The 14,139-nt window shown below is 38.4% G+C and overlaps 1 protein-coding gene across 1 annotated transcript in view; it reads right to left on the reverse strand.

Annotated features, from left to right (window-relative positions):
- The window catches only part of USH2A (usherin), a 739,358-nt gene that overhangs the window by 264,087 nt on the left and 461,132 nt on the right, over positions 1-14,139 (reverse strand). The window lies entirely within an intron of this gene.

Consider the following 14,139-nt stretch of genomic DNA (forward strand, 5'->3'; position numbering starts at 1 on the left):
GATATAATCTATCAGGGAACTCTATTTGAATAGTTCTACGAGGTCTAACAGGAATGAAGGAAACTAAAGTCCATTCGACTTAAAAAAATGACAAGATGAGTCTGATTATTAAATTAATTTTTCTAAAAGGTATAACTTGAATGAAACTATCATATAAAAATTTATTCCAAAGCTAGTCAGAAGCAAAGCTCTGTGACTTCAGGAGAATCAAGAATCACCTAATGGCTCTCAGCGTATGTTTCTTACCTTTGGGATGGGGATAGTTTTCCTTTGCAGGATTGTTGTGAAGATCGGAAGTGATGTAAATAAAGCACCTTGTTTTGGGTCCTGGTAATGATTAGTTAGTTGTTGTTTTTGTGGTGATGATGATGATGATGATGACGACATCGGACTGATCTGAACTTTCTTTAGCATAATTTAAGTGCTAAGATACTTTAAGTTTTCAGGAACATCCTAATTTTAATATAAGCTTCTTTTTTAAAAAGCTTATTTATTTCTTTTTGAGGGAGAGAGAGAGAGAGAGCACAGGCACAAACAGCGGAAGGGCAGAGAGAAGGAGAGACAGAATGCCAAGTAGGTTCTGCACCATCAGCACAGAGCCTGATGCGGGGCTCGAACCCATAAACTGTGAGATTATGACCTGAGCTGAGATCAAGAGTCGAATGTTTGAACAACTGAACCTTCCAAATGCCCTGTAATGTAAGTTTCTAATTGCCAAGGATTACTAGAAGCCATTGGTGAGGAAGGAGAAGGGATTACAATAATTAAAATACCCAGCAGGGTTCATTTTCAACTTCTTTTTATACACAACCTTACGTAGTGTGTGATTTTATATACTTTCCCCCTCAGGAGAACCTGCCTGTGAACTAGGAAGCTAATGAATGGCCAGTGATGGGAAAAGACGAATTACATGATGTGATTCATCAATCTGTTGTAAGGGTCGAGTTCATCGATAATCCACTAATTTATTCAATAAGCATTTATTGAGCCTCTACTCTGTGCAAAGTATTCTTTGTGTGGAGGGGGAATAACACCGAGTGAAACAGATATGGCCCTTGACCCTATGGAACTTACATGTAAACAGAGGGAGCAAGCATTAAGCAAATGGGTACCTAAGATCATACCGGGTAGATAAGCTCAAGAGAAAAATAAAGCAGGGTAAGGGAAGAGAAAATGAAAGGGAGTGTGCCATTTTATTGTTAAGTAACAATTCAGATTGGATAGGAAAGCCATAGGAAGAACATGTCATTAGGTGACATTTGAGCAGAGACCTCAGTGACCATGAAAATGTCTGGAGGAAGGGCAACCCAGCCACAGAGGGAAGTAAGCACAAGGGCAGTGAGAGGGGAAAGTACTAGTTGTGTTTAAGGCACAGTGGAGACACCAAAGTGGCTGGAAATAGGCCAAGGAGAGAGAAAGGAAAAGAGGTTGGAGGGGCGCCTGGGTGGCGCAGTCGGTTAAGCGTCCGACTTCAGCCAGGTCACGATCTCGCGGTCCGTGAGTTCGAGCCCCGCGTCAGGCTCTGGGCTGATGGCTCAGAGCCTGGAGCCTGTTTCCGATTCTGTGTCTCCCTCTCTCTCTGCCCCTCCCCCGTTCATGCTCTGTCTCTCTCTGTCCCAAAAATAAATAAACGTTGAAAAAAAAAAAAAAAGAGGTTGGAGGGACAGGCAGGGTCTAGATCCCTCCAGATGCCTTCATAGTTCTAGGCTTTGAAAATCATACTAAAGACTTTGGGTTTCATTTGAAATGAATTTGTAGGCCATTGCAGGGTTTTAATACAGGACACGACATAATTTGGAACCTATAGAGACTACTCTATGCTAATGGGGGGGGTGAGGGTAGACAAGGGAATCACCTAATATAGCAATCCAGGTAAAAGATGACAATAGCATGGATTCCAGTGACAGCAGCAGAGGTGGTGATATATTCTGCTGACCAAGTGAATATGGATGGTATTTTGCTAAGAGAAAATAAGGGAGTGAAAGATGATGTCAGTGTGTTTAGCCTAACTGTCCAGGTGAATGGTGGTGCCATTATTGATCTGAGGAACGCTGAGGGGAGAAATCAGTTATGGGGCGGGGATCAGTTCTGTTTCATCCATGTTACATGGGAAAGGCATAAATTCATCTCTAGTGGGGACATCAAGGAAGAAGTGGGAGGTATGAGTTTGGATAAGAGTTGTGGATGAAGGCATGTGGTACGTAACAGCTGAGATTTGATGAAATAACCTAGGAGGTGAATGTAGGTAGAGTGAGTGAAGAAGAGGTCTGTGAACTGAGCCATGAGGTCCCCCAACATTTTGAGGTCAGGAGGAAGGCTCTACCACAAAGGAGGCATAAAGGAGTGGTCAGTGAGGGAGGACAACTTAGAGAAGGTGTAGCCTGCAAGTCAAGTAAAGAAAGCATATCAAAAAGGACTGATCAACTCTGTGAAACATGCTGACAGTTTAAGGCATGAGACTGAGAATTATATTTTGCATTTGGCCAAACACTGGAGGTGTTTGGTGACCTTGCCAAGAATAGATGTGTGCAGTGATGGGTGTGGCAGCATGACTGGAGATGGTTGAGGAGACAATGAGAGGGCAGAGAAGGAGGAAATAGTGAGTACAGGCAACTCTTCTGAGGGATTTTGTTCTAAAGGGGAGTAGAAAATAGGGCAGCATTTAAAGAAGCTTATGTAATTAAGGAAGGTGTTCTAAAAACTGGGAGATGCTAAAGTGTATACACACTTACTAGAAAGATCCAGAAGATATTTGGGGAAATGATGTAGCAGAAGGAAGAGTAATGGCCAGAGCAAATTCCTTGTGTTGGGAGAGACAGAGAGATAAGCCAGGGCACAATGGCTGTTGAATAGAGCAGGAATAGTACACCCATTGTGCAGAAGCGAATGCAGGGACAGGCAATTCAGAGACAGAGGTAGATTTATTGATGGAAAAACACCAAGGATCTCTTCTGATGGACTCCATTTTCTCAGTGAGCAAAATAAAAGCAAAGGCATCAACTCAGTGCTAATGTGTGAGAGGGAATCATATGCTTTAAGAGAGATGAAATGAGGGGCGCCTGGGTGGCACAGTCGGTTAAGCGTCTGACTTCAGCCAGGTCATGATCTCGCGGTCCGTGAGTTCGAGCCCCGCGTCGGGCTCTGGGCTGATGGCTCGGAGCCTGGAGCCTGTTTCCGATTCTGTGTCTCCCTCTCTCTCTGCCCCTCCCCCGTTCATGCTCTGTCTCTCTCTGTCCCAAAAATAAATAAACGTTGAAAAAAAAATTAAAAAAAAAAAAAAAAAAGAGAGATGAAATGAGAGGCGCCTGGGTGGCTCAGTCAGTTGAGCATCTGACTTGGTTTCGGCTCTCCGGTCATGATTTCATGGTTTCATGGGATCATGCCCCACATAGGGCTCTGCACTGACAGTGCAGAGCCTACTTAGAATTCTCTCTCTCCCTTTTTCTTTGCCCCTCACCTGCTTGCTCTCTCTCTCTCTCTCTCTCTCAAAAATAAACAAACATTAAAACAAAAACAAAACAGAGAAATGAAATGGTATGAAATTGCTCCCTCAGTTAGTAGCCTAGGAAATGCAGTAGAACTGTTGTCCAGGGCCTCGTATCCCATTATCCACTGCTAATAAAGACTTACTACCTGATAATTTATCTGTGAACACAAATAGGTTTAACACTGATTATCTCTTATTTGCTATATGTTTTTTTAACTGATTCATAATAAACGAACATACATTGAAAGAGCATGGGCGATAAGTAAAGTACAAAATTGTGTATAATGTAGCACATATAGTCATGTCCCTAGTTTGACTGTTTTCTTATCTAATTTTTCTGTGTCAAGGAATGTAATATCATCAACAACCCAAATTCGGAAAAAAAACAACAGTTTGGATAAGTCATGGACATGAAAAAATTAGAGCTTTAAATATATACACAAAAATCCATTCATGTGTTAAAAACTGCATTACCATGCTGTTAAGAAGGGAGAATTGCCCCAAACTAGGCTCCCTAATAGTAATATAGTATCCTGGGTTCTTTTCTGAGTGTTAACATCAAAAAAAGCACCCCATTAAATTGGTCATACTCTGCTTGTATAAAATTGCAAAATATTTCCAAACAGAGTGATCATCTTATATTATTTACGTACAACTATTCATTTTGTCTGCTTCTGGAAACACTGAATTCTGGAAACCTTTCCTTCCCCTTTAGTTAACCCCTTTTATCCTAGACCTATTCCGTAGAGTCTCCTTAGCACCAAAGCAATAACTGGGAACTATAGCCATAATTCCACCTCTGGTTCCTTAACACAAGAGCCGTGTATCTATCAGCTTGATATATTGTCTCCAAGATGCTATGTTGCTCGAAAAGCTTCTCTCGAGTTTAATATGACCCTCACGGGGCAAGCACTCCACAGACAACCTCCTGAATCAACACATCTTGTCCAGTAAATACTAATTCTACACGGCAAGTGGATAAAACAGCTACCCCAATCTATAAATTCAAAGGAAGGGAGTTTTTTAATAAAATTTCAAATTTAACCTTTTTTGGAAGGCAAAATGAATACAACACATTAAGCCATAAATTAAATCATGGGTTGGATGAGTCTAGATGCTATAATCTTTTAAATGTATGATTTTATTAAACTTTTAAATGATGTGCACTTGTGGATTCTTCTCTGTCTAAAAAAACCCCAAAACAAACAGCATTCCCTAAACTTTTGCTCCTTACAAATTTATAGATCTCTGAGGGGAGCTCTAAAAAGCAAAAACAGAAGCTTTTTTCTTTTTTCCATGTGACTGGTGACTACCAAGGTTGCAGTGGTCAGAAGAGGAAACTTTTGGGGAGAAAATGAATTCAATATACTTCTCATATGCACCAATTTCTCAGGACAGCTACTAACTTGTTACAGTGTGTTTTTGTGTATATGTGTGTGCATTTAAAATACTGGAATAAAATACTGCATTAAAATATAGAAGAAATCTATGTTTTGTATTAAACTCAAATCTATAATAAAATATATCAGGGGCACCTGGGAGGCTCAGTTGGTTGTCTCCAACTCTTGGTTTCGGGTCAGGTCACAATCTCACGGCTTGTGAGATCGAACCCCACGCTGGGCTCTGCGCTGACAGTGTGGAGTTTGCTTAAGATTGTCTCTCTCCCTCTCTCTCTGCCCCTCCCCTGGTTGCTGCCTCTCTCTCTCTCTCTCTCTCTCTCTCTCATTCTCTCTCTCTCTCTCTGTCAAAATAAATCAACATTAAAAAAATATACATCAAATGCCACTCCGCACAAGATTCTTTGCTGGGGGAGGGGAAAGGGCAGGTGGAGAGAAACGGGGGGTTAGACCATCTACTTTATATTTAGTAGAGAGATAAGACATGACTCAAATACTATAACACAGAATGTGTAAATAGCATAGAAGATGTATTAGTGCTTCCAGAGTTTCAGAAGTCGGAAACTCACATCCAAATGTGTACAGGACCTTGCCTTTCAAAGGAACAGGCCTTGAAAGGGCATTGCCACGGGAGCACTGTGAGATTGTTCAAATCGGGTTATTGTGTTCTCAGCCTGATTCCAGGACCTAGAACTTCATCAACTCTGCCCATGCTCATTCCGAGCCGACATGATGCTTCTTCCTGGCTTCACTTGGAATCTGGCTCCAGCCTTGCCCATACTACCCCCTACTCCCCCCACTCCCCCCACTTTAGAGGTTAGATTGTTGACATCCCCATTCAGGTTCCCCTGTTTACATAACAGGAGAGAAACCATGTCCTTTTTATGTACATGCATCCTGGCTGCACGATCGAACGGCCTGGCATGTATTCAAAATCCTTGCATTACACACTTCCTCCCATTTTCTGAAATAGCTATACATGAGCAAGGACTTTAAATTCTACTTTCCAGAATGGAAAATTAAAGTTCAGACACATACATTGAGTCGTTGAGTCATGAACAAATTGAAAACAGAAGGCAAGACTCAATTTCCAGTCACTAAACCATATGTCATTAAAAAAAGATATTAATTATGAGGAAAATGCAGATGTGCTAACAAATGGACAGTCAACCTTGAGCACAAGGATGTACAAATAGAGCAGCATTAAATAGTGGCAAGTAGATTAAAATAGATTTCATGTTTGCAAAACAGTTTCTCATAAAATCTGACTTTCTGAACACATACTTTGTGCCAGGTTGTTTTTTTTTAAACATAATTATTTCTAATCCTAAGAATTACACTACAGAATTGTGGTGTTATCTCTTTGTAGTATAGATAAAGAGTCTGAAGCTCAGAGAGGTTGCATCTTTTATCTCAAACCACACAAAACGTGGTTACTGGCAGGATAAGGACTTGGTGCTCTGAATTCTATACTGCAAAACAGCACATTACAGTAAGTGACTGATCCTAGATGATAAGTATTAAATTTTTTAAGTGAGCACAAAAGCAAACCATTTATAATAGTAAGTACATTTGTTTTAGTAAAGATTGGGTTTATTTTTTTCTCTCAGTCATATCCTTAAACAGTTCTTTCCTGGTCTTGTTCATCCTCCACAAGGAACCTGATACAGAACTACTTATCTGAATTCACTAGTCCTCTGAAATTAGCCAAAGCCCACAGAAATTCAATGAAATACAAAACAGAGTCTTCATGTTAGTAAGAAAAATATACTAGAAAAATTAAATGTTATCGATAGGTATGCCATGGAATTTACTTTTGACTGTAGAATGCTAAAAATAAGACAAGAGCATTTTAAATGTGGAGTGCAGGTAGCTTAAAGGCCACCACCAAATACAGGATTCTTGCCTAAAACATCCCAGACAGGTGACATTCAGGCCTCTGTGTGTTCATTTCCAGTGACAGGAAAATAGTTGTTTTGCAAGTTGCCTCATGACATTATTGGACATTTCTTATTGTTGGTGAGCTCCTTCTGATACAGAACTAAAAAAAAATATATCACTTCTACAACACTTAGGGTGAATATAATCTTTTGTCCACATCAGGACCTCTGAGAATAACAGGGCTTAATTAAGATGCGGCAGTTATAAATTGCAACGAGCATGGGCAATGGGTGCTGGTCATGCTCACACTGTACTCTTTAGGACCCTGTCTTAGTCATACTAACCCCTGAGAACAAGCCTCTACCACCATCATGGGACAGAACTTCAGGCATGATTAAGTGGTTGTCTTCTCCTCCACTGAAGTTCCCCATTTCAGGCTACACATTGTTGCTTCCCCCAACCAGTTTCCAGGATTCCTCAACCATTATCTAGCCATGGTACCTGACTTGGAAGTGTTCTAATTTGATAACGTATCTTCAAAACTATGAAGCCTTATACCTAAACTAAACACTCTGTGCATTCTGACCAGAGTATATCACAGGGAAGCTCCCAACTTTCCTTTCCTCAAGGGATGTTGCTAAAAACTCACTAAGAATCTTAATTCTGTCCTGCTTAATATTGGAGTTCATCAATGTTATTCAGATTGGCTATAGAGTTGATTCAAAATGATCTTATGGATAGGTAAAAATGCAAGATCAATCATTTTGCAACAAGCACGCAGAATCTGAGAGGAATGTTATTAAAGAAACAAAGTATTTAAGGGGATACTGTAGTGTCCAGCAGAATGCTTCCTTTACAGAAGATGTCCTACAAAAATGTATGGATGGATGAATGAATGGGTGGATAGATGGGCTTGTTGGTAGAGAGTGAGATCTGCAGAAAAATACCTTTCCCCTCTGACTCAATAATTCTTAGGTTCCACCCCACATTTTCCATTTACAAATAAAACCTCAATGACCTGAAAATGAATAATTTTTTAGCATAAAAGATTAATTGCTTGGAGAGTACTAACACAGCAGCAATATCAAGTTAGATCTGAACTACTACTTTATAGTACATTCACTTTATCATTTATTTGTCTCAATGCCCCATATCGCAGATGTGCAAACTGAGGTTAGAAAGGTCAAACGACCAATCTGAACTATATGACTAACAGAATGGCAACGTACAGCCTCACGTGTCTGTTGTTTCCAAGACTGTAATTCATCTCTCAACACCAACTTGAATCTTAAATTTAAGTCTAACCGTGGCTTTTCCCCATAACACCAAAGTAATGGTAATATAAATTACTTAAAAGCAGAGATCTTATTTTTTGTGTCCTATGTAACCTAGGGCACTGACAAAATTTTGAGAATTTAGTATTGCTTATCAAAGAAACGTTAAACAAATGCTAACAATCCATTTCTATAGAGTTAACACGACCCCTTTTTTAAAGTATGTATTTATGTATAAAATACATGTTCATGATAGAAAATTTGAAAATTACCAACCAAAGAAAGCAGGTATACATAATTACATGACCCGGAGATATCCATTCTTACACTATTCTAGATTATCTCACCTGTCTTCTATACAAGTGTATCTATACATAATATTTTTATTTTTTTTATGTATATGAAATTTATTGACAAATTGGTTTCCATACAACACCCAGTGCTCATCCCAAAAGGTGCCCTCCTCAATACCCATCACCCACCCTCCCCTCCCTCCCACCCCCCATCAACCCTCAGTTTGTTCTCAGTTTTTAACAGTCTCTTAGGCTTTGGCTCTCTCCCACTCTAACCTCTTTTTTTTTTTTTTTTTTTTCCTTCCCCTCCCCCATGGGTTCCTGTTGAGTTTCTCAGGATCCACATAAGAGTGAAACCATATGGTATCTGTCTTTCTCTGTATGGCTTATTTCACTTAGCATTACACTCTCCAGTTCCATCCACGTTGCTACAAAAGGCCATATTTCATTTTTTCTCATTGCCACGTAGTATTCCATTGTGTATATAAACCACAATTTCTTTATCCATTCATCAGTTGATGGACATTTAGGCTCTTTCCATAATTTGGCTATTGTTGAGAGTGCTGCTATTCATAATATTTTTAAATGATTAAGCTAAATATGTTAAATAAATTATTTTGTAAACTTTGTTTGCTTTACAATATTAGGTGAAAACTCTATGCTATTGACTCATGTTTTGGTAACATGACTTTACAAAATAATTGCAGGTGATATTTTTATAGATATGGAATATTAACAAAGCTGATATTGATGGATCAAAAACTTGATTGATTTGAAATACCTATATATATTGATTGTATCATATATATACATTAACATACAGTGTTATATTAGTCTCAGGTATACAATACAATGATTTAATAATTCTGTATATTACTCAGTTTTCACCATGATAAGTATACTCATCATCTGTCAGCAAGCAACATTATTACGATATTATCGCCTCTATTCCCTATGTCGTACTTTTCATCTCGATGAATTACTCATTTTGTAACTGGAAGTTTGTACCTCTTAATTCCCTTTATCTGCTTCACCTATCCCCTGACCAACCTCCCCTCTGGCAACCACCAGTTCTGTTTGTTTGTTTCTTAAATTCCACTTAAGGGTGAAATCATATGCTTATTTCACTTAGCATTATACTCCCTAGGTTCATCCATGTTGTTGCAAATGGCAAAGTCTTATTCTTTTTCATGGCTGAGTAATATTCCATTCATCTTCTTTATTCACTAATCTATAGATGGACTCTTGGGTTGTTTCCATATCTTTGCTATTGTAAATAATCCTACAATGAACCTAGGGCACATACAGCTTTTTGAATTAGCATTTTCATTTTCTGTGGGTAAATAGCCAGTACTGGAAATGCTAGATCATATGGTATTTCCATTTTTAATGTTTTTCTCCATTTTGTTTTCTACAGTGGCTGCACCAATATGCATTCCCACCAACAGGAGAAGGCAGTTGGCTATACTCATGGGAGTATTGGGGGCTAGATAATTAAAGCCAAAACATGGACTACAATTAAAATATTAAAAATAGGTTTACTGGCTATTTAATATTTATTAGTTTCTAAAATGTTTGTCAATGCATTTTGCTCAACTAAAACTTTTTTTTTTTTTAATTTTTTTTTCAACATTTTTATTTATTTTTGGGACAGAGAGAGACAGAGCATGAACAGGGGAGGGGCAGAGAGAGAGGGAGACACAGAATCTGAAACAGGCCCCAGGCTCCAAGCCATCAGCCCAGAGCCTGACGCGGGGCTCGAACTCACGGACCGCGAGATCGTGACCTGGCTGAAGTCGGACGCTTAACCGACTGCGCCACCCAGGCGCCCCTCAACTAAAACTTTTTAAAATCTTTGATAAGCTTTTTATTACATCAGATAGTCCTGAATATTTTGGGCAATTGCCACTCTCTTATTTGAGTCCAGTTAGCTCTTTAAACATTTTTAACTTAAATGGCTTATTACCAACTTTTTGAAATGTTTTTATTTAGAGTTTATTTTAGCTAAATCATAGAACAAATGTCTGTGCACTGGTAAAGAGCCATCAGACCTGAGTTCAAATACTGATTCAGCTATTTAGTTGTTGAACAAATACCTTAACCTCTCTGTGCCTCAGTTTTCTCATCAACACAATAAGGATAAAAACTTCTTAGAGTTGAATTGCAAGGATTAAATAAGATAATGTCTTATTTACATAATAAAATAAGGTAGACACTGTAAATACTATATATTTGCTATTGTTATGAACCTGAACTTGTCTGTTATTCACACCATCATGAACACCTTCATAGATTACTCTGTAGAACACACTTTAGGCAAGTGCCACTGAGTTTACTAGTCTCACTCAGTTTATTACTATTTAGTGGCTAAAACAGTCCAACCAATCACTTTATAGCCCACACCACAGCAAAGATTGTAGACGTGATAGAAATTCAGTATGTTTGGGAAATTTTTATGTTCATGATTGATTGTAAGCTACTTGAGGACAAGGAGTGTACATTATTATTTGTTTTCTGTTTTTAATTTTCTTCCCCAGCCTTGACAACTTTGCAGTGAGCTCTCTCTCAATGACTATTTGCAACAACAACCATATTTCTGAAAGAAGTAGATCTGATCCTGCACTATTTTGTAAGCACTGTAAACATTCACAATAGTTAGAAAATGCATGTTCTGATGATACCCATTAAAGAGCTTAAAGTGCCCAGCTATCTTAATTTTGATCAGCTTAGTAACTGATTTTTACCTCATCAAACAGATGAGCCATGAAACTGAAGATCTCATTACATTTTAGTCAAAAAGACTGGAAAAATATTTTTCATTCATAATTTATAATTAACATTCCCCAATTTATTTTACATACATTATCTTGTAATATCTAAAGTATCCTCTTGATATAAGTAGTAGTATTTCCCTCATTTTATAGATAAATGTACATTTAGAGATGTTAAATATCTTTGGTTGGCTCAGATCCAGATTGTGCTTTTAACCATACCCTACTTTATGTAAGGGGAATTAATGTTAGGCTAGGAGTCATATGATCTGAAGGTAAAGTTTATTTTGTTTTATTTTATGGAGATAAAGTTTAATTTTGAGAAGAGGAGAACTTATTGAGATGTTTTGGTGACACAGAAATTGTCAAAAGCTTAGAAAACTAAACTAAATACATTAGCATATGTTAAAATATTATGAAACATAATATTTTGGCTAATTAAGAAAACTCTTGAATTTTCATTTCAAAACATAATCACAATTAACGTTTAAATGCACCTACATTTCTCATTTGATCTTACAAACATACCATGAATTAAATGGTGTGGGCATTGCATTACTTTTACAGTCCCTTGTGATCACCCAAATTGCCAGGCTGGGACAATGTATTTTGATTCAGAACTCGATCTTATTTCCTGTTGACTATGTAGCCTCCAAGCTATAAATATTGGAAGTATAGAAGGACTGAAATGTGTGATAAAGTTGTATTAATATTTTCATCCTCCCTGAAAAATTCATCTACGCTTCCTCCTCTCTTCCCTTCCCGTCACGGTCCTGGGGGTTGTGTACATGGCACAGAACACACTAGCCACAGTCTCCACCTCTATGGGCATGAAAATATTGTCAAGTGTTGGAAGACTGGCACTGAAAAAATACAAAACCTGTGTGGTTGAATATGTACAAAGTACTTAAGAGGAGAATGTCATGCCGCAAGAGATTATTAGAAAAGGCTGGCTTGACATTGGCTGAAAGAGCTAAGCCTCTCTAAGGAAGTGGTGTTGAAACTAGAAGGAGTAAGATTCTGCTGAGCTAGTATGGACCAGAACCTATAAGTTGATATAGAGGTAGAACTTATCTGTTGGAGAAACTCAGAGAAGGTTATTAAAGGTGGCATGTGCTCTATTGGAGGGTCTTAGAGGCCAGGTAAGGAGTCTGAAATTTATACTAAGAAGACAGAAAATCCTCCTCTCATTGACATTATTCAGTTTAGTTTTGTAAGATATTTTGGGGGGGGGGGGAAGGAATGGTGGGGCTACTGTATTAACTGTTGAATTGGCTGGATTGGATTCTGAAACTGATAAATAGATTTATCATTTATTTACATAACTTATTTTGATTTTTTTCATAAAAGTTGAGTGCAAAATATGAAAACAATCCAATACAATTTTTAATTTATCCCTGCATATCCAGGGACTAACACAGAGCCTGGCACATAGAAGAAGCCCTATTTTTAGTGATTGCATCTACTTGGAGGACTTCAAATATCATCTATGTGCATAACTTCCAAATGTTTATCTCTAGTATTTCCAGCTATTTGGTTTCCTTAGATTTATTTTGAAAAAAAATTTTTTAACGTTTTATTTATTTTTGAGACAGGGAGAGACAGAGCATGAACAGGGGAGGGTCAGAGAGAGGGAGACACAGAATCTGAAACAGGCTCCAGGCTCTGAGCTGTCAGCACAGAGCCCGACGCGGGGCTCGAACTCACGGACCGCGAGATCATGACATGAGCCAGAGTTGGCCGCTTAACCGACTGAGCCACCCAGGCACCCCTCTTTAGATTTATTTTGTATAGACCATGCTCATACAGGTCAATTAAGAATAAACACTCATGCCATTAGAGTCCCAAAAAGAGAGGAAAAAAACCACTCATTGATTTTATAATTATTCACCTACCTAATTCCCCAAGTAATTTTAAAACACTTAAAATAAAACACAAGAAAACATGGCTAAATAATGAAGAGAAAGGATCAGAAAATTATACTACAAAACCTAGGCTGAGGTTAGCTATTGTTGTCAAGCACAAGATTCATTTCTGAGATGCGTGAGAGCCAAGGTACAACCAAAAACAGGAATATGATGAGTTATCAGTGGACAAATATTTAAGTTATTTTAAGAACTTTTCAATTTTATAAAACTATTTGACATTTATTTTTATTTTTTTAAAGTTTTTATTTATTTTTTTTTAATTTTTTTAAAACATTTATTTATTTTTGAGACAGAGAGAGAGCATGAACAGGGGAGGGTCAGAGAAAGAGGGAGACACATAATCTGAAACAGGCTCCAGAATCTGAGCTCTCAGCACAGAGCCCGACGTGGGCCTCGAACCCACGGACCGCGAGATCATGACCTGAGCGCAGTCAGACGCTTAACCGACTGAGTCACCCAGGCGCCCCATAAAGTTTTTAATGTTTATTTATTTTTGAAAGACAGAGAGAGACAGAGCACAAGCAGGAGAGGAGCAGAGAGAGAGAGAGAGAGAGAGAGAGAGAGAGAGAGAGAGGGAAACACAGAATCCGAAGCAGGCTCCAGGCTCTGAGCTGTCAGCACATAGCCCGATGCGGGGCTCGAACTCAGGAACCTTGAGATCATGACCTAAGCTGAAGTTGGACGCTTAACCCACTGAGCCACCCAGGCGCCCCAAAACTATTTGACAGTTAAAGAATTGTTTTCAGATTATTCTTTTTCTCCCATGTTTTCATTTTATGGGAATGAATATTTAAGGAACCGGGTCAACAATGGATTCTAATTATTTAATGAAATAATTTGCAGTTTTACAAAATGAGAGAATGGCTGTAAATCAATTAATTTTTCTGAAGTCTAAAAATGACTCCTTATAATAGCTCATCAAATAAATAGGATACTACTTTGTGCTTAAAACAGGCAACCTTAACAACCTTGACATAGTTGTCTTACCTCATTGTTTGCAAACACATATTGTCCTAGTGTATTCGCAATCTCCCCTCTCCCAAAGTAAAATCAAGCGCTGAGTACCCCTGATTCATTCCAGTGTTTCCTGGAGATTTCCAAGGGCCAT

Source organism: Lynx canadensis, chromosome F1 (assembly GCF_007474595.2).
Source record: "Lynx canadensis isolate LIC74 chromosome F1, mLynCan4.pri.v2, whole genome shotgun sequence".
NCBI lineage: Eukaryota > Metazoa > Chordata > Mammalia > Carnivora > Felidae > Lynx > Lynx canadensis.